At 43.7% G+C, this 23,990-nt stretch overlaps 1 protein-coding gene across 6 annotated transcripts in view; it reads left to right on the top strand.

The window, feature by feature from the left end:
- LOC125645174 (myb/SANT-like DNA-binding domain-containing protein 7) overlaps window positions 1–23,990 on the top strand; it is an 88,490-nt gene that overhangs the window by 11,095 nt on the left and 53,405 nt on the right. For 5 of the 6 annotated variants that reach the window (XR_012664441.1, XR_007359218.2, XR_012664442.1 and 2 more), the window contains exons 2-6: window positions 13,395–13,467; window positions 13,556–13,646; window positions 15,084–15,218; window positions 17,078–17,189; window positions 20,061–20,203. The gene's annotated coding sequence lies outside the window, so the exon portion shown is untranslated. The remainder of the gene's footprint in view (window positions 1–13,394; window positions 13,468–13,555; window positions 13,647–15,083; window positions 15,219–17,077; window positions 17,190–20,060; window positions 20,204–23,990) is intronic. The other variant, XM_075118085.1, reaches the window with a different exon arrangement.

The following is a 23,990-nucleotide window of genomic DNA, read 5'->3' as shown; positions in this document are numbered from 1 at the left end:
CCCGCTTTTTTTCCTTTGCTGCCTGAGGGGGAACAGGCACACCAAAGAAGCCAGGGAGTCCAACAAACAGATTTTTCTTTTCTTTTCTAGCTTTGTGGCAATGAAATAATTAGGCTAAGAAGAGGGCAGCCTGTGCATGAGGTTGAGGTCTGGCACCAAAACCTTAGAAAAACCAGTCTTCCCAAAGCGGCACGCCATGGAGAAGACAGACCCAGATCAAGCCCAGACATCCGGCTCCATGATGGAAATGAAGGGAGTGGATAGGGGAAAGGGTCAGCCCTCCCCCAACCAAGATCCAGGTGCCACGCTGGAGGAATGCCCTTAACCCAGAGTTCTGACTTCGGAAGACCGGGATTTCTTCCTACAGACGATGCGTTTGGAAGTGGAGGACAAAAGAGAGGCGAAGCACTTTGAGTTGGAAGCGGAGGCGGAAATGCAGGCGAAGCGCTTGGAGGCGGAGTTAGAGCTGAAGCGCTTGGAACTGGAAAGGGCTAAGCTGGATCAAGCAGAAACCCTAACAGTCCTTCTCCAGGTACTGCTCCCCATTCCAAGAAATTCCCCACATACAAGGTAGGTGATGATACAGAGGCCTTCTTAGAAAATTTCAAAAGGGCCTGCCTTGGGTACAACACCCCTATAGACCAGTATATGGTGGAGCTGAGGCCACAACTCAGTGGACCCTTTGCAGAGGTAGCTGCTGAAATGCCTAAAGAACACATGAATGAGTACGACCTTTTTAAACAAAAGGCCAGAATTAGAATGGGACTAACCGCTGAGCAGGCCCGTCGGCGGTTCAGAGCCTTAAGGTGGAAACCAGATGTGGCATTTTCCCGACACGCCTACCACATTGTGAAAAATTGGGATGCCTGGATATCAGGAGCAAGCGTTAAATCTCTGGAAGATCTGTCTCTCCTCATGCAAATGGAGAAGTTCTTAGAGGGTGTTCCTGAGGAAACAGAAAGGTACATCCTAGATGGGAAGCCCAAAACTGTAACCAAGGCTAGGGAGATCAGAACCAAATGGGTGGAAGTGGCAGAGAAGAAGAAAGCTAGTAGCAGGTGGAGCGGATACCAGAAGGGGCAACCCAAGAAAACACCCCACCATTGGGGTCAGCCCAAAGCTCCACCTCGCAAGGAGGAGTCCTCCATACAGCCAGGGAGACCCCAGATGCTCTCTCATCCCCCCCCCCCAACTCTCCAAACACCCACCTTGCCCTAGCCCACAGTCAGATGGGCGATGCTTTAAATGTAATGAGCTGGGGCACGTGAAGACCAACTGCCTCAAGAGCACCAGCTGACTACAACTCATCACCCCGGAGTCCCATCAAGAGCCTTTGGGTCCAGATGTCTTACAAATACCGCCAGAGCGAAGGGAAACTGAGAGTGGACGGGAGGAAAATTACTGCGTGGAGAGACACTGAAGCACAGGTGTCAGCTATCCACCAATCCCTGGTAGACCCCAAATTCATCGACCCAGAGGCCCAAGTGACTATGCAACCCTTAAAGGCCAACTCTTTTAATTTGCCTACAGGCAGGTTGCCTGTCCAGTACAAGGGCTGGTCAGGAATATGGACTGTTGCAGTCTATGATGATTATCCTCTTCCCATGCTGCTTCCCATGTGAGGCTAACAAAAAGGGTGCGGATGGTCACCTGCAGCCAGACTAAATAGGCCTCCACACCTAACTCCGTTCCTGAGCCTCCTACAGGAACCCAGCCAGAGGTGGTGGAACTAGACTCCAGACCAGAGTCTAATGACAGCAGTTGTAGATCCAGTTCCTGGGGCCCAGCCAGAACCAGCCCAAGGATCAGAACTGGCAGAGCAGTCAGCACCAAAGCCTGTGCTTGCAATCCCACCAGAGTCAGGGGAGCCAGCACTAAAGGGCTCAGCAGCTAAACTGATGCAAAAGGCTCAACCGGAGCCTGAAATACCACCTAGTGCACCAGCGTAGAGCAGTTCAGTCAACGGAAACAACCCCATCACCTGCATCGCTTCCAGTGGGACCAAGCCCAAGTCCACAACCCAGCGAGGAACTAATGTCTCCAGCATCAAGGGAGCAGTTCCAGGCAGAGCAGGAAGCGGATGAGAGACTCGGCATGGAGCAACTCACCGCCTCTCAGCTCTTCTAACAGGTCCAGGTTTGTTATAGAAGGAGGACTCTTATACAAGCAGACTCTTTCTGGTGGGCACAAAGACGACTGGCATCCTCAGAGACAGTTGGTAGTTCCAACTATGTATAGGAAAAAGCTCTTGAGCTTTGCCCACGATCACCCTAGTGGCCATGCTGCGGCGAACAGCACTGAGGACCGTTTGGGGAAGTTCATTGCACTGGGAGGGGATAGGCAAGGACATTTCTACTGATGTCCAGTCTTGTGAGGTGTGCCAGAGGGTGGGAAAGCCCCAGGACCAGGTCAAAGCCCCTCTCTCTAGCCACTCCCCATCTTTAAGGTTCCATTTCAGCATGTAGCTGTGGATATTCTGGGTCCTTTCCATAAGAAGACACCCAGAGGAAAGCTGTACATACTGACTTTCATGGATTTTTTTGGCTGGAAGCAGTAGCTCTAAGCAACACCAGGGCTAAGAGCGCCAACCAGGCATTGACAGACATTTTTGCCAGGGAAGGTTGGCCCTCCAACATCCTTAAAGATTCGGGAATTAATTTCCTGGCAAGGAACCATGAAACGTCTTTGGGAAACTCATGGGGTAAACCACTTGGTTGCCACCCTTTACCGCCATCAAACAAATGGCCTAGTAGAAAAGTTTAATGGGACTTCGGGGGCCATGATACGTAAATTCGTAAATGAGCACTCCAATGATTGGGACCTCGCGTTGCAGCAGTTGCTTTGCCTAAAGGGCTGTACCACATCCCAGTTTGGGATTGTCACCTTTTGAACTCATTTATGGCCATGAAGTTAAGGGGCCATTACAGTTGGTAAAGCAGCAATGGGAGTGGGTTACATTTTCTCCAGAAACTAACATTTTGGACTTTGTAATTAACCTGCAAATCACCCTCAAACTCCCTTGCCCTAGAAAGCCTACAGGATGCTCAACAAGAGCAAAATGCATACTGAGCCCCTCAGCTTCTTCCCTAGACCTATGTAATCTCCCTTCTCAGGGGACTCCACCACTTCACCTGTGGGCTGGTAGAGCAGAGAAGGGCAGGAGGAGATCTAGGCCCACCCACTACACTGGGTCCCAACCCAGGGACCCTACAAATAGCAGCCACCTGCTGCATCCCTTTCACTAACTTGTTGCTGCTACTGTTCCTTAGGCTACTTCTCCATAGCCCCAGCATGTTCAGCTTTACATTTACCTTGGGCTGAAGTCTTGCTTGAGTCCCAGCAGCCAACCAAGAGCATCAGTCTTACTCCTCTGGCTCCAGCCAGCAACTGAACTTCTCAGCTCCGGCAGCTCCTTTGATATGAGCCTGCTGGGCTCTGATTAGCTGCTTACCACTCAGCCTCTCTAAGCACCTTGGAGGACTCACCTGGGGTGGGGTATGGTAGGACTGTGAGGGTAAACGGTGAGTTGGCAACATTTGCAAATGGTACAAAACTACACAGTCCGCCTGGGACTTAATTATCTTGAGAAGAGCTACAGAAGGATCTCTCAAAACAGGGTGATTGGGCAACAAAATGGCAGATGAAATTCAGTGTTGATAAATGCAAAGTAATGCACATTGGAAAACATAATCCCAACTATGCATATAAAATGATGGGGTCTAAATTAGCTGTTACCACTCAAGAAAGAGATCTTGGGGTCATTGTGGATAGTTCTCTGAAAACTTTCACTCAATGTGCAGTGGCAGTCAAAAAAGCGAATAGAATGTTGGGAATCCTAAAGGGATAGATAAGACAAAATATCATATTGCCTCTTTATAAATCCATGGTACACCTACATCTTGAATATTGTGTGTAGATGTGGTCACCCCATCTCAAAAAAGATATATTGGACTTGGAAAAGGTTCAGAAAAGGGCAACAAAAATGATTAGATTAAAGACTGGGACTTTTCAGCTTGGAAAAGAGATGACTAAGGGGAGATATGATAGAGGTCCAATCATAACTGGTGTGAAGAAAGTAAATAAGGAAGTGTTTACTCCTCATAACACAAGAACTAGCGGTCACCAAATGAAATTAATAGGCTGCAGGTTTAAAACTAACAAAAGGAAGTATTTTTTTTCACACAACACACAGTCAACCTGTGGAACTTCTTGCCCGAGGATGTTGTGAAGGCCAAGACTATAACAGGGTTCAAAAAAGAACTAGATAAATTCATGGAGGATAGGTTCATCCAGTGTTTTCCCCAGGAATTGAAATTGGAGAGGTGGGGGGAAGGTGTTCAAATTTACAAGGTGGGGGTCAGGGCCAATGAGGGGTGAGACTGTGAGGGTGAAGGTGGGCTGTATGGCACCATAGTAAAAACTGAAAAATGTTTCATGACCATTTTATTAGATTTTAAAATCATCACACAAATTAAAGTGGCTACTCACGCCTTTTATGAAGTACTACATCCTTCTTTGTTTCTTGTTATAATTTTGCACAACTCTGTTAATGAACTTCTTGAATGCAATGCATTCATCTTTGCTGGCTTCTCGTGTGTCCGGTACTTCCATTCCTTCAATTGATATGCTCATTAATTCATTCACATGATCAGGCAGAAGGTGACTTCTTTCAAAACACAAAATTCTATTCAATGATGAAAAAGAATGCTCAACTGGTAGATGTTGTGACTGGAGTAGCAAGAGATTAATTCCTACTTCTTTCAGCCCAGGAAACATAGCATAAAGATCAGGTCGAGCCACTAGTGATGATAAAAAAGAAGTTGAAGTCAAATCTTCATTCATTCATTCATTGTATGATATTCCACTTTGTGTTCAAATTTTCTATTATGTCCTGAGCATATGGCAGAACGTCACAGTACATCTTCTGTATTTTCCACAGTATGCAGCCGATGATGTTTTTATACACACAAACCATGAAAAAAGGGGTGTTTATCACTACAAAAGGTTTTCTCTCCCCCCACCCTACTCTCCTGTTGGTAATAGCTTATCTAAAATGATCACTCTCCTTACAATGTGTATGATTATGATAAACACCCATTTTTTCATGGTTTGTGTGTATAAAAACATGTTCTGTATTTTCCACAGTATGCATCCGATGAAGTGAGCTGTAGCTCACGAAAGCTTATGCTCAAATAAATTGGTTAGTCTCTAAGGTGCCACAAGTACTCCTTTTCTTTTCATTAACACAGGTGTTGTCCTTGGTCAGTGGAGACTCAGAGTTCAGAGGTGCTTTCACATGAGTTCATCTCCCAGCTGGGGGCCAAGAAAGCACTTTGCTCGTTCTTCCAGCGGCTCATTGTTCGCTCTGGCCACTGTTACTCGTTGTGCCACCGTTCACTCCATTGCTCTGTTGCCAATGGCCCTGTGCAGTCACCTTCTCCTGCCACCTGCCACTGTGACCTCTGCGAGTTGGTCTCTTGAGGTTCCACCCAGCTCTCAGTGATTTCAGCTGAGCTCTCAGTGGGGGAACCTCACTGCTAGAGCAGTCTGGGCCATCTCTTCCACAGGAACACTGTCCCACAGCAGGTTTAAGCACTTAGACCTGATTATCAGTGATTTTGGCTGTAGTGGTCACTTAACACAACAAAAGACTATCTATGGAGCGTAATCAGCTCTGTCTTTAAACAGTGGAGAGGGGCAGGTCAAATAGTACTTATGACTCAGGGAGACCATCAAGCAAAACACCTGTCCCCACCCTCTCTCTTGATGCCCTCAATCAGCAGAGGCTAAGTACAGTTCTACTGCCCTTTACTCTCACAATAAGAACAACATTTCTTTATCCCCCGCATTCAAGTGATTTGTAACCCAACCCCAGCCAAAATCTATCGCTTGGGCAATACAGCTCTATTTGCTGGATACCTAGGTAGATTAGGTGTGAATGTAAATACAATCTGGTCCTGAAGCCTTTCCCCCCAGCTCATCACTAGCTGTCAGGGAGAGCTCATTTAGACTTTGTTTACAGATCATAATCTGAAATTATTAGGTTGGCCAGTATAACCAAAATGAATGCTCTGACATTGTCATAAAAAATAACAGCTGTATAAGGAAGCTAGTCTATGTTCATACTTTTCAAATCTATTATACTTTTTCAGATACATGTATTTTATGATACACGTTATATGCTTTTAAAGTGTGCGGAAATTTGAATTGAAATTGAAACATTAATGAACAATCACTAAATTGGCAACACTGCATGTAACTAGTTCACAAAACTGGGGGGCGGGGGGGTTGGGGAAATTCAGGGGATGTAAACCCCCCCCCCATGGGGCAAGGGGGGAGTGTAGGGAAATCCCTGGGTCTATCAATGGCTATTAGCCAGGATAGGCAGGGATGGTGGCCCTAGCCTCTGTTTGCCAGAAGCTGGGAATAGGTGATGGATCACTTGATGATTAGCATTGGCCACTGTTGGAAGACAGGATACTGGGTTTGATGGACCTTTGGTCTGACCCAGTATGTCCATGCTTATGAGGCTTCCAGTAGGGGGCCTTTGGGCCTAGTACACCTCTCACGCTTCTGTACCATTCCGCTTGTCTTCACCTAGGAAATTCTACTTCTTTGCCAGTGTTATTTCCCCACTCTTTTACAGCCTGAGAAAGTTTTACTTCCAGAAATATTTGTTTCATTTGGTAGCAAGTTGCTGAAACTTTTTTTTTAAAGCCAAACACACTCCAAGAACCGGAGGAGGCAAAAAAAAATTAATAACAATTTCACACACGATCTCTTACTGCATCTGAAAGACCAGATGGCAAAAGGCACATTGATCAATGCTTGTTTGTAGGGTATATGGCAAGGAATAAAGCCACAATTCTGGATAGAAATTTCAGTAAGGGCTATAGCACTCCGCATATTCTAGACCCACCCCAAGAAAAAAAATGGCACTGTTCCATGTGGTTGCTATGAGAAACAAAAACAAAGCGTTTAAAAACACTGTTCACTAATTAACAGTTTTGATGGCTTTACTTGCATTATGCCTAGTCAAAGTTCAGCATGTAAAGTCATGTACACAGTCCTAATCAAACAGCACATACTTCATATATTCATTTGTTAGCTGTAATGAATGTGTTACAACAGGATTTTACTCGCACAACTCATGCAAGTGATATAAACAACTAAGCCAGAGATCTCAAACATTTGAGAAGACATTATATGTAGGTTGAAAGATTTTTTTAGAGGCTTTTAAAAATTAAATAAAGTCCTAAGCTGCAAAGGTGAGATCCAAATTCTAACTTTCCCCAAAATTCTAGTTTCTTGCATCTGGGTATTGATTCACGTTCTGGGAGCAAAGTTATTGGTGGTAGATTTAATTTTAGATCTACCAGTATTACAAGGATCCTGTTAAATACATGTATTGCAAACAGTGCTGAAGAAAAGCTAAATACACAACACTCGTTAGGGTTAGGGTTCTGGACCCATGGAAAAAAGGAATTCCACCATGATTTCAACAATTTCCATCCCGCCCTCAACCTCAGCCTGGACCAATCCACACAAGAGATCCACTTCCTGGACATTACGGTGCTAATAAGCAATGGTCACATAAACACCACCCTATACCGGAAACCTACAGACCGCTATTCCTACCTACATGCCTCCAGCTTTCATCCAAACCACACCACACCACACGATCCATCGTCTACAGCCGAGCTCTACGATACAACCGCATTTGCTCCAACCCCTCAGACAGAGACAAACACCTACATGATCTCTATCAAGCATTCTTACAACTACACTACCCACCTGCTGAAGTGAAGAAACAGATTGACAGAGCCAGAAGAGTACCCAGAAGTCACCTACTACAGGACAGGCCCAACAAAGAAAATAACAGAATGCCACTAGCCGTCACTTTCAACCCCCGACTAAAACCTCTCCAGCACATCATCAAGGATCTACAACCTATCTTGAAGGATGACCCATCACTCTCACAGATCTTGGGAGTCAGGCCAGTCCTTGCTTACAGACAGCCCCCCAACCTGAAGCAAACCACACACCACACAACAGAACCACTAACCCAGGAACCTATCCTTGCAACAAGGCCCGTTGCCAGCTGTGTCCACATATCTATTCAGGGGACACCATCATAGGGCCTAATCACATCAGCCACACTATCAGAGGCTCGTTCACCTGCACATCTACCAATGTGATATATGCCATCATGTGCCAGCAATGCCCCTCTGCCATGTACATTGGTCAAACTGGACAGTCTCTATGTAAAAGAATAAATGGACACAAATTAGACATCAAGAATTATAACATTCAAAAACCAATTGGAGAACGCTTCAATCTGTCCACTACTCAACCTAATGTACACAGAAAATAGCATTGTGCTAAAAAGAAAAAACCTGTTAAAACAGGCAACACTCAAAATAATTTCAAAACACATTACAGCTTTGTCCCAAACCTAAATCAATGGGTTAGGAGGCTACCAAAGATACTGCCTCTTTCCCCGTGCAACAGCACAGCCATTATGGTACGCAATAGAGTTCGAGCTCTTCCAGGTTTAAAGGGATGCTTTAGAAGTCACACTTGTGTCTTAATCTTTTTAACCTGCTATTGTTACAAATAACATCTATGATTGCTGTAATTAAAAGATTAGAGAATTCTAATTCTAATCCAAAAATCAGACTCCACCCCACAACCATTTGACAGAATTTTGCATATGAATCCCCTGTATAGTCAATTCCCCTAGGGGGACTCAGGAGCAGGCATAATATTCAATTACTTTACTTTTTTTTTAGCTGATTAGATTTCATCTTGGTCTCTCTTTTAACAGGAGGGACTGCTAATAAAGCTTTGGACTGTGACGTTTCCTTGATTCTGAAACTTGCACCTAGGTCTGCAAGATCCTCAATTTGTTAACCTTCCAGAAGAGCTGTAAAACTTATTTTTCTTCTTGGCATTTGGGGAGGTGGATGGACTGAAGGATGTGAGATATTTTGATATTATGTGGTTTAACTTATGTAAACGCAAGCTGAGCAATAGATGTGTGCTTGAATATAACTCAAAGTAGATACCATAAATAAAATCCTGTTACAAATTTGAACAAGAAGCACCAGCACATTTACATTATTAAAGTCTTTTAAAAAATATTTTAATATAAAACAGTATCCCAACGCTTTGATCCACTTACCTCCATTTAGATAATACATGTTTGTCTGGCAAACCCTGTTTTCCCGTGTAACCGTGTTACAAAAGCAGACAGTACTTCCACCTGCAAGCCCACCATATGCAACATATTATTGCCCCTTTTGACCTAAGTAAGTAGTTAAAGTTTGAAGATCTGGGGATGTTCCATTTGGGAGCAGAAATTAGTGATAGTCGTGTATTTCTTTGATGCAGTTTTGTTTATCTACAAAGAATGCAGAAAATCCTGTGTCTCTGAATGCAGAGGAGAATCAAACAACAGGAAATAGCTTTTTTTCTTCACAGTACCAAGCATACTTTTTTCAGCCTGCACCCACACCCCAAAAACCTCTTCCACAGGTTTCTTCATGGGTTAGATCCTGTGCTTTATGCTGCTCCTTCCAGCTGTATGTCTCTCCCAGTCTTTTTTTCTGCCAGTAGCCTTAACCTTGCAGTTTTGTTCATTGAAGAGTAAGTTCATACCTATAATTTCATTGAGCAACCCCATAACAAGGTTTCACCCCGCTTATAACAAAGTAATTATTCAGGAAGAGGCACCAGGCTAATTTCTTTAAGAGTCAACACACTACATGTATTTACATGGTTATAGCATACATAATGAAGTCATGATCTGATTTAAGAGACAGCTTTAAAAACAGCCTCATTGTGGGCAAGATTCAGCTATTGAGGAGAATGAGGGACTTGGGTTACTCAAAACTCATCCCTCTGCCTGATAAGGAGCAGCCTAGAAAGCATCTGAAGGGAATGTGGTCCATTTTCCCTTAACTAGAATGAAGCGACTGAAATCTGTTATGGACTTCTGTTTGGGGAGAGGTTCAACAGCAGTAAAAAGATATTATCCACAGGATTCCTGAAGCATACTGATTTTTGATTTTGGAGTCAGACACTAGCCCCTCTTCAATCTAAACAAAGCACAAGAAAATAAAATATAAAAGTTTACCTGTTGCCGACAATGTACTGAATGTTAATTTGTATTTGGAGATAAAAAGTGCATCTTCCAATTTTAAACATGGGGCATAGCCATGAGCAAGCAAATTATTTTTCCTTAAGTGTATTTGGGAAAGTTTAAGATTTTTAAAGCCTAGTCACATGGCTTATTATAGCAGCACAATTGAAGTGGGACCCATATTTATATGGAGATGTAAAGTGTGTTTCTCTAGTTCCACTGTCAAGACAGAAGACTCCATTTGAATAAGGAGAGAGAACGCTTTATTAGTGGCACTTACAGTGGCTGCTATTAAAAGTTATCCATACCATGAGTATATTTAGAATAGGAAATAACCATGGCAGCTCAGATATCATCCAATTACCATACTGTGGTGATAAATGACCTATAAATGATTAATAGCAGATGGCTATACAGATACTTGTGTTTTAGAGAATGTCGTAAAAACATGGTCCTTGCCCTCAAGAGTTCACAGTCTTGTTTTGTTGGTTGTTATATAACATTAAAGGGAGTATGAAATACAAATCAATATGGCCTCTACACATTATAAAGGAAGAGATTTTGGAATAGTTTTGGTTGTATAGGTACTAATCCTCTAGTTGGACAAACCAATTAGCTCTATTTGAGTAGACTCTAGCAGAAGGAGGGTGGAGTTCTTGTCTCTGGGAAAAGATCTGCTTAGAAATACTTGGTGGAGATGAAACTGAAATTGCCTACCACAAAGTTATAGTTGTGTCTTTATGTAGTTTGGTAAAGTCTCAGCCTGACATAAGGATTGCCTCAATATGTATCGTTTCCTTTTCACCATCTTGCTGAGTAGAAGCCCACTAATTTTGAACTGCACTGCCATGTTGTCTACATTTGTTGTCAGAAATTCCCTGTAGATTCATCTTGGAGGGGGACAGTTTGATCTTTTGAGAGTTTCCAACGCAATCTACGGGGATTTAGAAACTTCTCTTCCACTACTGATAACAGCATTTATACCATACGCTGTTCAGATGTGGCATCTAATGTGCTCTTTCCTGCTATGTAATTCTCCTTTAACATGACTTATACCACTGCTGCAGCAGAGATGGACAACTACAGGACTCTTTTCATGGACAGAAAAGAAAATTCTACTGCTGGAAACTTATTCATGTTAGTTTGTTCATGTTGCTAGAAACTAAAAAACTAGAAGACACAGGCATCTAGGCCCAGGTACTTAAATACCTTTGAGGATCTATCTTGCATTAAATCAATGGGAGTTAGGCATCTAAATACCTTTCAGTACCTGCATCCTAGCGTTTCACAGCAATTGTAAAGGGGGAAAAAGGCTACAGTACTCTGTACTTGGAATATGGAATCAGAGACATCTAGTGGTCAAAGGTGGATAACAGTATAGTTGAATTTTGCGTTGAAATCCTGTATTGCAAGAACGTAGAAAGATGGAAATGACCATATTGGATCAGACCTAAGGATCAGTTTTCTGTCCCTGGCAGTGGCCAGTGCCAGATGCTTCAGAGAAAGATGTAAGAACCCCACAGTGCCAGATAGGGCAATTTCTCTTTCATTAAGTCTCATCCTGCTCTCTTAATAGGTAGAGATTGGCTTAAATCCTGAAGCATGAGGTTTGATAGCTTTTCCAAAATGTTTGCTATAATTAACTATGATAAATCTGGATAGTCTTGTTATCCATATAAATGACCAATCCCTTTTTGAATCATGCTAAGTTCTCGGCTCTATGATATCCGGTGGGAATGAGTTCCACAATTGAATTACCCATTGTGTGAAAAAGTACATTCTTTTACCAATTCAGATTTTGCCACCTTTTAATGTCATTGAATGTCTCCTTGCTCTTGTCAGGTGTGTATCACAGTGTTCACGCAGCTCATTTATGTTCTCTAAGGTGTGGGACCAGACTTCAAGGAAGCTCCATAAGCTGAAGCTTCTACAGGAGCTGGTAGAAGTCAGTGGATTGGAGCAATTTGGGGCTGCTAGGCGGCAAAGTCTCTTGAAAGAGGGCTCTGTAGTGATCACACCTAGAACTTAGTGCCCAGTTGTGGCTAGCTCAGTAACAGGGAGATATTGGCAAAGTGGAAAGAGTCCAGAGAATGAAAAACATTAGGGAGAGGGAGAGATGGACAAGTGAGAAGAAAGCTAAATAAGTGTAGCTAACCAAAAACATGACACTTCAAACATCTGAAGGGTGTAAGCACCAAAAGTAGTTCCAGGGGATAGAGCTAGGAACAATGGGGTGCAAGAGGAGCATTTCCCTAAGTGCTGGGTTTTCCTGTCGGGGGAGGGACTATAACTACATTATGTATCTGTTAACGTGAACAAAAGAGCCCAGATTCTTCCTTCCACTGACACAGTGAGTAAACTCAGGGTCTTAACATCAAAGATCTACAGATTCTGTCCCCTTTGCTGCGTACTTCTCTCCTGAAGGCAGGACTGGGAACAGAACAGACTGGCCAGGGGATATGGCCACCCACTCTCTCAGAAGGTTGAGATATCAGACTCCACAGTCCCCCAGGGAGCAGTAGGGTGAGTACACGCACTACAGCCATGTACTGCTCATTGGTTCTTCCAAGCAGCGGCAGTACAGCTGGCTTTTAGCTCCGCTGCCATTGTCTTTTCCCCACCCATCCAATGGGGCGGGTCACAGAGATGTTGCTGAGGAGCAGGGAAGGCTGGCTGGCAAATTCTTACATGGAGAAAGTGGAGATGCTGCCACATGAGCCAAACCAGCCCAGGAGCAGTAGAGGCGCCCTAAAAGTGTGGGAGCCACAGGTGCCGAAACTGTGGCCCCACCCCTCTGTGCTGCCTCCAAGGCCTCACCCCTTCTCCCCAAGCCCTCACGCTGCCCATTCCCCCATGACCCCGCCCTTGCACTGCCTCTTCCTCCCAAGACCTCGCCTCCCACTCGCTCCTCTCTGCTCCCACCCCGCATCGCTCGCCCTTTTGACTGGTAAAAAGTGGGAGGGCCATGGCCCTCTGGCCTCCCCTGTTCCAGCATCCTTGAAACCAGCCGCAATTAATAGGCACAGTACTAGGCAGTAAATAACCAGAGTGACTTGCACTCTCTTGCAGCATATCTTCCAGCTCTGCAGCACTGGAGCAGCTAGCTTCTCCAGAGTGTGGCTAGAAGTCTGAGCTGCAGGGAAGGTATCAAGAACTCCAGGATTGTCTGGCTAGTTTCATGGTCACTCTCCACAATTTGCAGTTTGTTGCAATGCTCTAAGCCCTTAATTGCTAACTCTGTGTCTTACAGATCTCAGAGCATCTCCCTGTGGCTGTGGCACTTCTGGTTCTCTGCTGTCCGGGGGAAAGGCTGGTTTAGAAAGGTACATTTCCTAAAAGACGTACGAGAGTGGCCCTTAAAAAGTGATACTCAGCTGTGTGACTAATTCCACTGCCCGTCCCCTCTTTCAGGTGTTCCTGGCGGAATACAGGCCTCTGAGGAAAATGGTGACTCTGAAAACGATGGAGAGGTCAGAGCTACGGGATGGGACCTCACAGAAAGGTGAGTGGGAAGTAAGTCAGGGGCTGTGATGCATGAAAGTACAGCCATTTGCCTTAAACAGAAACGAGGTGCCATAAGGAAATCCCATTTCTAAGCCTTACAGAAGCATTGGATAGGGCCCAGCATAGACTTCATTACGGGCTGGAGCATCCAGCTTACTCAAAAGTGGCTAATGAAAGAGGCTGCATGTTCTACATTGTCCTGTTGGATGCGTGAAGCAGAAGGACCCAGCCTGGTTACAAGAGTAACTGAAGCTTCAAAAAGAAAAGGAGTACTTGTGGCACCTTAGAGACTAACCAATTTATTTGAGCATGAGCTTTCGTGAGCTACAGCTCACTTCATCAGATGTTTACCGTGGAAACTGCAGCAGTGGGGTGGGAGGAGGTATTGTTTCATATTCTCTGTGTGTATATAAAGTCTGCTGCAGTTTCCACGGTATGCATCCGATGAAGTGAGCTGTAGCTCACGAAAGCTCATGCTCAAATAAATTGGTTAGTCTCTAAGGTGCCACAAGTACTCCTTTTCTTTTTGCGAATACAGACTAACACGGCTGTTCCTCTGAAACCTGAAGCTTCAAGTGGCTCTTGCTGCCCTTAGAAATGCTGGAGGGAATTTACTCTCCTCCTGACTATACCATTGGCTCTGATCTTGTTTTGTGTTTGCAACCTGATGTCACAGAAGTTGATACTAGAAGCTGTCAGTCAGGAGAAGATACTCATATTTGATCCAGCTTTTCATGTGCTTCCAAGCCACAGGCCATCTGTGCTTTGCCTTAGAGTACCTTCTGCCAGGTGCAGTCCTCTCTGGGCTTAAATCTTTGTCTAGGAGTTTGAAAGCTTTGACAGATCTATAAGCTTTCCTCTGCATGAAATCTAGGGTCTGATCCTGCTTCCACTGGAACCTCACTGACAATCTGCCAAGAGTGAGTCCCTCATTGACACCATTGGGAGCAGGACAGCATCTAGAGAGACATTTTCAAAGTCTTCTCCCCCTCCCCCAAAACAAAAGTTTCTTTCCAACAGGTCTTGCACCGGAGGGAGGCTCTGGAGGGCATAGCAGAGAATGGGGCTGCTGCCCAGCCACTCTCTTTTCCATGTCACGGAGCAAGGCCACCTCCCTTCCTGCCACAGATCCTGCCCCAACTGTCACAGAACACTGACCTCATGGAGACAGGGGTGGGACCCTGGAAGTATCAGATTCTTTTCTTGCTGTGACAGCAGGAAAAGCCTGTCCTGCCCATAGAGAATCCTGGAGGGAAGAGGGAGGAGTTGGGAACAATCAGGATGCAAGTTTAAAGAGAAAATCCTAACTGAGGGCGGGACCGTAAGTTGTTCTCCTATCAGTTCCAGCAGCATCTCTGTAGTGTGGGGCTCAGCTCATCCATGGCCCCACTGCAGAGCTCTCACTTGGTCCTTTTCCATTTCACCTTGATTTCAGAGACCTCAGATTACTTAGGCTGCTGCTGGACATGGATGGGTTTGTGAAGATGACCATTTTAGCCTCTGCAAAGAAAGTGTCTGATTGTTCACTTGGGTCGCTCTGCTGCCATCTCAGGGCATGGACACTTGCCAGGTGCATTTTCCATATAATTTAATTTCATTACTCTGTTTGATATTTCTAACCATTGTTTCATCAATGTCACAGATCTGAAATATTCCAAACAGGATTTTCAGCCAGAACAGATGCAAAAATAACAATAACTGATTGATAAAGAAGACATTTAAAGTCACACTGTAGGGCATAAATACCAGGGATCCCCTAGAAAGCGGCATTGTCTAGGGCAGAGGTGGGCAAACTACAGCCTGCTGGCCCCTCTGACGCAGTTTTTGAGCTCCTGGCCAGGAAGGCTAGCCCCCGGTCTCTCCCCTGCTGTCCCCCGTCCCGCGCAGCCACGCGGGCAGCTCAGCTGGCTCTGGCTGGGCCGTGAGCTCCTGCCACTCTGAGCTGCATGGTAAGGGGGCAGGGAGCGGCGGGGGTTGGATAAGGGGCAGGAGGTCCCAGGGGGCAGTCAGGGGACAGGGAGCAGTTTGATAGGCGTGGGAGTCCCGAGGGGCTTGTCAGGAGGCGGGGGTGGAAATAGGGGTCGGGGCAGTCAGGGGACGGGGAGGGTTGGATAGGGGGTGGGATCCCGGGGGGGCCTGTCAGGGGCAGGGGTGTGGATAGGGATCAGAGGGGCAGTCAGGTGACAAGGAGCTGGGGGGTTGGATGGGTCAGGGGTTCTGGAGGGGGCGGTCAGGGGACAGGGGGTTGGCTAGGTGTGGGAGTCCCAGAGGGCCTGTCGGGGGGTAGGATAGGGAGTGGGGTCCCAGGGGGCAGTTGGGGTGAGGGGTCCTGGGAAGGGATGGTCAGGGGACAAGGAGTGGGGGGATTGGATGGGTCAGGGGTTCTGAGGGGGGCAGTCAGAGAGTGGGAAGGGGCGGATAGGGGGCAGGGGCTAGGCTGTTTGGGGAGGCACAGCCTTCCCTACCCGACCCTCCATACACCCTCGCACCCTGATGTGGCCCTCGGGCCAAAACGTTTGCCCACCCCTGGTCTAGGGGTTCTTGGGGGTGTCCTCCTCTCCCTAGGGAATATTGCTGAAGAGCCCCAGAGAGGGTTGGAAGGATTTTTGTTTCTGCTAAAGATATTTTCCGACTGTTAGTTTGGGACAGTTGGGACCCCAGAAGGGGTGAACTACAGATGTGACCTGGTCGGAGGGCCGTGTTACCAGGGAGAGAAACCGCTAGAGCACTGGCGCAACCATTGACAAGGGGTGCTAGTCTAGACAGAGAGGTGTGCAGCCCGCTTGGCCCTGAGAAGGCGACTAGCCATGACTGGACTTGATTACACCAGTGAATGAAAAAATACATTATTCATCCTGCTCTTGCTATGATTTCTGTGGAATCTGGGCTCCTGACTGCTCTTGGATTGGTGGAAGGATCACCAGCTCTGGCTCCAAGTGTTTATAACTCAGGTCACATGGCAGTAGTTGAGTTTAGGTGCTATTGGAGGCTTCCTCATCTGCAGTCCATTCCGGACCCCACAGGGTGCAGTTTGTGGTGCCCTTGGCCTGAGAAGAGCAGAGTGAGTGCACCAGTGAATGTGTATGCACTATGAAGACAATAAGGCGGTTTCCTCTCACAACATCACTTTCTAGTGGTGGCCCCCTTGTTCTTGCACAGCATTGCCCAGTTCATGGCTGCATTCCACTGTTCAGCTATATTGAGCCAATGAGGATTGCTGTCCAACTGCTTCAGACTCCCACCTGGGTTTGGAAACACAGCAAATACAGGCAAATGGCAGTCTAGCAGCTACTGGTACTGTGTGCCCACTCTCTACCAACACATCTTGATTTAAATAAGAAAAGTAATAGGGGCTAGAGGACAAGGTCTCAGATCGGTATGGTCTTATGTAGTGCATCATGGAACCAGATCTCGTTGTTACCCTTGCAGGTATAGAAGAGCAAGAAACTCCAAACAAGCTACCTTCAGCCTGGAGAAAGAAGGGAAGGACAGGTTGTCTCATCCTCCCTCGTAGTGCACTACTGCCCCAGAGACAATTCAGGTGATACAACGTAGAGTAAACCTAACCCAACAGAGCCTGAGTGAGATTGGGCATCAAGATCTGCCTGGGAGATAACTCAGTCTGATTTTGACATCCTGGGGATGACCCCCTCTAAATTTCTGGCCAGAAATTTGGAATAACCAAAGAATAGATAGACATACCCCAGAAAATCCAGCTTGGGTCTTGTACCGTGTCCTCAGCTTCCACTGCCCTTCTGTGGTTTAAATGTCAGGGAGGTGTTCTGCACCTATAAATGTAAGATATCTCCTTGCCTTTCCACACGCTGAGAGTGCAACAGAGCACGACACTGTGCTTTCTCTCTTTCATGGAGACTTTGACTCTAGACTGTGTATTTCACAGTCAAGATAACATCAGAGCATGAGTCAAAGTGCCTTTAAAAAAATTATATTTTTATTTGGGGGTAGAAAACAGACCCAAATACAGAATTGCAGAGAAGCAAATATGAAATAAAAGTAAATGGTCTGCAGTAACTATTCACGTACAGACCAAAACAAAAATGGTAACAATTTCTCTCACACTCTTAACATGAGCAAAGCACAACAGGCTTTGTAGTTTCAATGTGTAGCTTAGATTCAGTCAAATTAACAAAAGCACAGTAGCAAGATAATAAGATTTGTTTTATGCTTCATGGCAATGTGATTTAGAAGTAAGTTTCCAGACTTTTCCCACATCAATAATGATTTTAATATCCAGCTTGCCATTTTCCATGTCCCTTTTATGTGAAGGATCCAGAGGCTTCAGAAAGGATTAGATGTATGTGAACAACAGGAATAGCTAAAATTATACTAGGAAATATTAATAAACTAAACATGGAGTTCAGAAGGCATTAAACCCTCAAGCTTCAGGCACAAGGTAACTGCTACTGGAACTTGGGAGCAAACTTTTCCCCCTCGATGCAGGTTCTCTCATAACTCCTTATTGCAGTAGTTCCTTCCTCTAAAACAGATTTCTTCCTCTGAAGCAGTAGTTACTAGCCACTATTGGACACAGAACATGGCACTAGATGGACTGTCCTATATGGCAGCACCTGTGCTCCTCCAGTAGTAACATGTTTGCAGCCTTCATTTTGGTTCTCACATTTGGGCTTTGGCAGGTTAAGAGGTTTATGCCAAGTATCAACATGGGGTGTACAGTGCATGTTGGCTCTCCCCCCATGGCATTCAATGTGTGCTGCCTCCTATGCAAGGTATTTTGGGTTACAGCCGCACTTTCTACTCTAGCCTGCAGAGGCAGACACACCTTGGGCCATAAGGAGAATCATTGCTTTATATGGGAAATAATGAGACCCTCTCTCTCTCAGGTACATATATGGCCTCCATTATCATCAATCTCAGCACCTCACAGTATTTAATGTGTTTATCTCTCAATGGTGTTATCCTCATTTTGAAAATGGGGGACCTAAAGACAAGTGACTTGTCCAAGGTCACACAGGAAGTCTGTGGTAAAACAGAGACTTGAGCCCAGGTCTCAGAAGTCGTACGCGAGTGCCCTAACCAGTGAGACGTTCTTCCCTTCCTCTAAAAAGTTTAATTATATCTGCTATAGGATAAACTCCCAACTACAACTGATTTTGCTTTGGTGGTAGACTTTGGAGCTAAAAGATTAGATTCATGCACTCAGTCCAAGTTCAGCACGGTGTAAACACTTTTGGCCAAATCCAACTGATAAATGATGAACTTCCTATTTATGGGTGATGGGAAAAGATTCCAGTTTTAATCTGAAATCATTTGAACGCATTTGTTCATTTTTGTTTGGTTAGTACTTAATACATGCAATACTGCACACTTCCTCTGGGCAGGATCAAGACCAAAACTTCTACAACGGTCACATGATTTAGCCAGTACGATTTTACCTACCTCCCCCTCCACAGTAGTGGCCTTGCTCTTGTACCTAGGAACAGCTTACGCTAATAAGAGTTAATGATACTGTCACAAACTCACAAAAGTCCACACTTTTTGTCATGAATATGATCTTTAATAAATGGAATAATGCACCGTTTTACAGCAAGCCTTTTAAACCTAAAGAATAGTCTTTAAATGTTCTTATCCCTGTGTTTGTATCAATACAATCTTTTTATTTAGGTTCATATGTAACAAAGCATTTTCTTACAAGTATTCATAGAAAACTCTGTAGTGGCTTATCGATGTCAGCTTTCATAGTGGCATCCACAGATGATTAAAAAAGGAAAAGTAATTAGCTTTTAAGAGTTCATACTCACACTGTTTCATAAAACACAACTTATACAGCATAGCGAGGTACTGGGCAGCTTATACAAAAGGAAAATAACTGAAAGTAACTATTTATAAATTCATACATGATATTTCATCTGTAATTTGAGAGAAGAAAACCCAACAATACCCATTAGCAAAAGGGTTCTGATGATACTCCAAAATTACTATTTCCCCCAGAAAAGCTCATTCAGAAATTAATGCTCTCTAGGGTTATAGTTTTCCTTTCTTTCATAAGGAGAACAGCAGTTTCACATCTCCACACTTCAGCTTCTGCAAAACACCAAACCCTACAAATCAGGGTTTGGCCATTGTCCTTGTATATTGTGGAAAAAAAGTAACCAGCAACAATTGTGAGGTAAGATTCCAGCATATATAAATGTGAATACAGCATATTTTCCTTTAAGGACAAGAAGCAGACAAGAAAAAATTCATACAAAAATCTTTTAAAATGTATTTCGTGTGTGTGTGCACGCGCGTGTGTGCGTGCGAGAGAGAGCAATAAAAGCCACAAACCAGGAAAATAAAAGTGACAAATGAAGTCAGTATTAACTTGGCCTTACCTGCTTTCCTCACAACCTTAATGTTAATTGATCCCATTAACTATTTCCTTTCCTTTCAGAGGTGACCAAACATGCATGTGGGAGCCTAAAACATACTACGATTAGGCTGCAGACTACATCATCACCAAGTTCTGAACAAACAAGATTGAATCTAGTGCTCCAGAAAGAAATCTTGAAAATTACTACTCTGCCTGAAAAACGAGTAAGTAAACTGTGAAAAGCTAACTTTTGGAAGCCCCCCGAACTACTAAACTATAAAGAAAGGAGCTAGTTTCTATCTTTAACAAAATGGCAAAAGTGTGGGAATGCCCACGACTTTTCATTGTAAATTGTAAAATAGCCAATTAGCCACCCCTACAACTCTGCCCCTGGTCCCCAAACTCATGGATTAATTTCCCAAGAGAATGGAAGAGATTTGAAGGAGCTTTTCCAAACCTAGGCCAATTACTGAATTTGTTGAAACATGGATTATGTATTGAAATTAACTAGAATGGCACCTTTGGAATCACTGTCAACTTCAGATTATTACAGGTCAACAGTTCATTGGGTTCTATTTTATTTTGCAATTATGTAAATTAAACCACTTGAGCTACAGAGTAAGATTATTTAAAATGGCATTGGCATGTACAATAAAGTAAAACATGTTTAAATATGAATCCTGGACAATGGCTGTGACTACATCAGAGCCCAGATCTCTAAAAAGGAACCTTATAGTTAATGAGAAACAGGCCCTTTATCTTAAAATGTCCTGCCAGTGCTACCACTGGTGCAGCTCCGCTGTCATGGCTGGACTAGCGTGGACCTGCTGATGCAGCTTTCATTAGAATGTTAGCTAACCCTGCTCAAAATGCCAACACCCAGAAGTGGCCCGTGTACGTTAGCATTCCCGCTATTGGCACTACACCAGTAGTAACAATGATGAGAAATTATAAAAGGGGGAAAAATCTACTGTAAAGAAGGCCAGGGGACCTGATCTTGCTTCCACTGAAATCAGTGGCAAGACTCCCACTGACTTTAGTGGAAATTGAATCAAGTCCTAACTGATTAGATACAAACTATTTCTCAGATAAAGTTATACCAAATAGAATTCCCATTCTGATTCCCAGGAGAGCCAAAAGCTTGATCCTGCCAAAAGTCATTGAAAGTTTTATCACTGACTTCAGCGAGAGCCGAAGGAAGCCCAAAATGTTACATCTGTTTAATTATTATTTTACACCAAAACTAAACTACATTTTAAAAATTAAAAACACAAAACCAAAACCAAACAGATATATTCCTGACCTGAAGCTTTGTATAACTTTTAACCCAAGAAGAGAATTTTTTTCAGTAGATTTAGGGCCCTGTGAAAAATTGGATTTATATTGGAAGTGCACACATAACCTTAGCTATAACATCACAAAGGTCTTGTAAAAGAAAATGCCAAATGTTACTCTTTAAATATCTTCGGTTTATTTCAGACTAATTTTAATGTTTAAAAAAAAACCCAACAACCTTTAATTATTCAGCTTCAAATGCATTTCATATCAACTGTATTCCCCGTTTTTTACCTTTCTTCAAAGTACACACAGTCCAGGCATAGTCAGTGACCAGGTTCCATTCGGAGGGATATTAAGTATTTGGGAGGAATTGTATTCGTTTCATAGTTGTAGTCCAATTTCTATTGCAATATGGAAAAGACGCAACTTAAACATGGCCTGTGAAAAAGTCTGCCTGTTTGATCAGGACATTATATGTGCCTATTTCATACCTAACACATAGTATTTAAAAATGGAATTAATGCAGAACACATATGCATCTAAATACATACACAACTATGTCAAAGACAAAAATGTGTTATGGCTCCCTTGCAGTATGTCTAGCTTTTGCGGTAAGAAAGGGTTAAAAAGTAATGCATACAAAATGTAATGAGCAGCTGAGAAATGCAAATGATGTGCTGCGCACCTGAGTGCAAATTCCACAATCTGACTTTAGAGAAAGTGCTGAAGGATCTACAGCCCAGTTTTCATAGGCTAATGAGATAGCTATCTGCGGGTGAATGTTTTGTTAGATTGTTACAGATGAGTTCTGACATCTGGATAAGGACACAGCCTACAAATTTAATCTGTACTATAGGTTGTTTTAATCTTGTTTTTTCCTTTGTCATTTTCTCTGTGGTAGCAATAAGGAACTATTATTTGGTGCAAGTACATAGACGCCAATTCTGTGGGTGCTCCGGGCCTCAAGCTCCCACGGAAAAAAAATTTGGGATGCTCAGCATCCACCAGCCACACTGGTTCCGGCCCTGGGGCTGGCTGCTGACCAGCTCTCAGGCTGGCTGCCGGCGCTAGGAGAGGGAGGGGCAGAGAGGAGGGAGCGGCGGTTGGGGCAGCCTCAGGAGAGGGAATGGAGAGGAGTGAGCAGCGGGGGGTGTTAGGAGAGGGGTGAAGGTGGGGCCTCAGGGGAGGGTGCACCCACCGGGAAAAACAAAAGTTAGTGCCTGTGTGCATGTATAATTCACAGCATAATGTAAAACACTTTTCCTGTACTGATTTACATGTATGAATTTTACTCATGACAGATGTTCAGGTTACAACTTCTGTGTTTATAGCTGGCCCATGGTTTACGAACTCTTTTTATATGTACCAAAAAAGGTGGAGGAGTACTTGTGGCACCTTAGAGACTAACCAATTTATTTGAGCATGAGCTTTCGTGAGCTACAGCTCACTTCATCGGATGCATACCGTGGAAACTGCAGCAGACTTTATATATACATCTATATATAAAGTCTGCTGCAGTTTCCACGGTATGCATCCGATGAAGTGAGCTGTAGCTCACGAAAGCTCATGCTCAAATAAATTGGTTAGTCTCTAAGGTGCCACAAGTACTCCTTTTCTTTTTGCGAATACAGACTAACACGGCTGTTACTCTGAAACCTGTCAAAAAAGGTGGGAAGCAAATTTCATTATGGATAAAGGGTCGAATCCTAAGAGGTGCTAAGCACCCATAACTACAGATTATATAGATCACAATCATGGTCTGGAAGCTGTGAATGTAAATCTATATTCAAAAATCAAATAACGTAAAAGATAACATAAAAATACACTATTCTGACATGTTTTGGCAGTAAAACACACAGCATATATACTATTTCCAGAAAGACTATGCTGTGTAGATAATGATTAAGGGACAAAATAGCTGTGATGTTTTCATTTTTTATCACATTAGAAAATGACTATCTGAATATATTTCCATGAGTGTTACACTAGTGGAATATGTATATTTTTCATTTTTCCTCTCTCAAAAGTACTTTAGCAATGTCATTAGAACACATGGAGGGGTCCAGCAAACTGAATGGGTCCTGAAACTATGCAGCATATATATTATGTACATAAGATGTATCTGCTGAGTAAGAATATATTACTTATCAAATTTTGTTTGATAATCTCTTCCATAGATGTCTATGTTCGTGTCTTTTTATATATCTTTTCCTGTAGCATTCAGGATTAAAGAGCTTTTCTGGAGTAAGTTGTTGGGAGAGAGGATATTTACTTTCTAAACAACTCCATATCAAACATTTTTCAGTTTATCCCTGAAACCTGCCAACATCCCTCTCACTTTTGTTTCTGCCCCAATAGACTTTGAAAAAATAACAAAACTGTGTTGCCACTAAAACCAGGTAATTTTCTAGATGTGAACGAATGACAGAAAAAACTGTGAAGTGAACTATTATATTAACGAAACATAATACAGACAAAATCTGTGTTTTTTACAATGAAGTATTCCCGGGGTTGGAAGATGATATAATCACAGTGTATCCTGGTTTTCTTTTAAATTAAGTATTTCTTTACTTTTAGTTCTGCAATTTAAATACACCTGGGAATTGCAAGAGTGGGATTATCTTTTAATTATTTAGCCTGTATGCACACATGCATTTGTGGAGCACTATCTGGAACATTTCCCCTGATTTCCTCATAATCTACTCATAAATTTCTATTTTGGTAAAAAGAAAA

Source organism: Caretta caretta, chromosome 11 (genome assembly GCF_965140235.1).
Source record: "Caretta caretta isolate rCarCar2 chromosome 11, rCarCar1.hap1, whole genome shotgun sequence".
In the NCBI taxonomy this organism is placed as follows: domain Eukaryota; kingdom Metazoa; phylum Chordata; order Testudines; family Cheloniidae; genus Caretta; species Caretta caretta.
Note: the sequence above shows the minus strand (reverse complement) of the source record. Positions and strands in the feature narration are given on the sequence as shown.